Here is a 2766-nt window from a genome sequence, read left to right as displayed (position 1 = left end):
TACTGGTAATTGAAAAGTGAAACTTAGGGACAAAGAAAAAAAGATCATCAGTTGGAAAATATGACTCTCGTGATCGAAATGGAGCTGGAGTTCATGTGACAGAATTTTGGAAAACGTATTCATTGCATATAACATTGTTCAGCAACATAAGCAGGTGTATACAGGTGCAATCACAGTGCTTACTTCTGTGGGAGAAGAGGATGGAGAAGAGCAATATTACTTGCTAAAACCAGGTCAAGGACAAAAGAATGCACTTAAAAATTCCGAGTCAAAAGAAACGAAGGGTAAAAAAGGTTTTAAATTTCAATACTCCGATGAGCTCCATGCTGTGCACACTGGTACTGGATAGAAAGGGCCGCCTCTGGTTCCCAGGATGGAGGGCGCTGGCGCTGCCATAGCAGGTGGGCACTTGTGGCTGCTTGGTGGGGCAGCTGCCTTTTCCATCCCTAGTGGGCTCCTTTTTGGGGGGGTGGGGGAAGCACTAATCTATCTTGAAGTCCAAAAGCTGCTTTTCTTTGGAACCATCAATCAAGAGTGGTTGGCTACTCACAACTACCAATCAGAGCCGCGGTTTGTGGTGACCGCACAGCGGCCTGGACCACCCGCTGTATGTAGGTGGGCGTTCCACCTGCATGTTGCTACCAAAATGGAATGTGGGAATATGCTAAGCACCTCAGGGTGACAAATTACCTATAAATCAAGATCTCAAGGGTGATATAAAATCTCTATATATCAATGCTATTTTTCCTAAAACCTTGTTTAGTAATAAACAATTGCTTTGTTTAAATATGAATATTATAGTCTGTTTCTCATGGTTAGGAAATAATAGTCTTTTCTGAAAAACAGGTGCATTTTCTATTACAATTTCATGTCCTGGGCCTTGTCTTCTGAAAAGTCAGACATCAAGCTCTCTGACAGCTGTCTCCAGGGCCCTCCTCCTGCTCCTTCAGCGCCTCCCCTGTCGCATACTCCTGGATGTACTCTAATGGTCTGCTTGTGTTCTTCTGGCCGGTGGAGGGACATGGCTGTGCATCACCATCGAGAGACTCTCTGGGATTAGGAAAGGCCAACAACAGGCAGGAAGGACACAAATATAATGGTAAAATTGTAGAGAGCTATCCAAGTTTGATTAATTACATCTAGATACACAGTTCCTGACACTTCATCAATGTTGGGATGGAAATTTTTATTCTTGAATCCTATAGACAGAGATTTGAAGGGGTATTTATCAGGAAGATCCTCTCTAACTTTCCATACTCCACCTTTATATGGTGTTCCTTGTGGTTCATGAAACTTCATTACAAATTCATTCAGTCCTCACAGAATGGTGACCTCATGCTTATTCTCAATGAGCTTGACCACGTCCATGTCCATCTGCCTCTTGCCCCAATTAGGGGATGATGGTGGAACAGACCATCAATTACTCATATACAAGTTCAATGGTATTCTGACAAAATTGAAAACAAACTCATGAGGGACAAAATATGACTTTGAATACCTCCCATCTGGATTTAACACAATCTCAAGAATAGAACTGATACATTTAACACTAATATCTTGAGATCAGAGAAATTTGGGGATGCCATCAAGACATCATGCATGACGCAAATAGTCATTAAAAAGTCAGGAAAGAAAGAATATATTAAAATGAGGGGTCACAATTGAGTCTGTCAGAAATTTGCTCTTCGGCATTGAGTAGCTAGAACAAATGGAAGAAATGAAGAAAAAGCTGTACAGGAGATTTCAAAGGTAGACCAAGAAGACAAAATAACAATGAAAATTTCAGAGACCTGGAGTTAGAACATCAGATTGGAGAAACATATTCAGCATTTCTCAAACTGGCGAAACTGGGTGAGACTGGAAGGCAATGTTGGGATGGAATAAGGCCTAGCATTGCAATATTGAACAACTCTATGAAAAAATATAGAAAGATGTAAGAAACATCACAAGGTGGAATAAATATGCAGAGATATGGTACCAAATTTGGTCTATTTTCAAACATTTCAAGAGGTAGTATATTACTGTGAACTGATGGTATTGAAGAAAGAAGTTCAACTGCATTGAAGACATTGGCAAAAACAAGACTCCAGGAATTTATTGAATACTACCTGAAATATTTCAACAAACTAATGCAGTCCTGGAAACACCAGTCTATACTGAGAAACCTGGCTATGTGACTGGGAGAAATATATATTTGTACCCATTTGGAGGTGATCCACAGGAGGGGGAAAATAATAAAAATATTATCAATATCACATCAAGTAACATTTTTCTGAAGATCAAAAATAAGTGTTTATCAGCACATAGACATGAAACTGGCAGAAATTCATTCTGGAATCAGAAGAGGATGTGAAACAAAGCATATCATCGCTGCTATCAGATGTTTCTTGGCCCAGAGCAGATGTTACCAGAAAGATGCTTCCCTGGGTTTTATTGGCTACGGAAATGCATTCAAATATGTTCATTATAATCAATACTTTGGATAATATCAAAAAGAATGGGAATTCAAAGATACGTCACTGTGCTTATGCAGAACTGATACATAGACCAAGAGATAATCCTTTAAATAAATCAAGGGGCTATTGTAAAGTTTTAAAGTTATACATCAGAGGTTTATTCTTTCACCATCCTTATTCAACCTGTATGTTCATTAAATAATATGAGGAACTGTAGTGCATGAAAGAGAAGACATCAGGATTGGCTCATGAGCAACCTGTGATATAGAAATTACATCTTTGCTTGTTGGAATTTAAGGGCACTTGATAC

At 39.2% G+C, this 2766-nt stretch overlaps 1 pseudogene; it reads right to left on the bottom strand.

Annotated features, from left to right (window-relative positions):
* Nucleotides 1–858: 858 nt before the first annotated feature.
* On the bottom strand, nucleotides 859–1413 carry LOC101649409 (annotated as a pseudogene).
* Between the last annotated feature and the right edge of the window lie 1353 nt (nucleotides 1414–2766).

Source organism: Echinops telfairi, unplaced genomic scaffold (assembly GCF_000313985.2).
Source record: "Echinops telfairi isolate 266 unplaced genomic scaffold, ASM31398v2 ScPeMD7_6;HRSCAF=24_1, whole genome shotgun sequence".
NCBI lineage: Eukaryota > Metazoa > Chordata > Mammalia > Afrosoricida > Tenrecidae > Echinops > Echinops telfairi.
The sequence above is the reverse complement of the archived record's forward strand: the minus strand, read 5'-3'. Positions and strand labels throughout refer to the sequence as shown.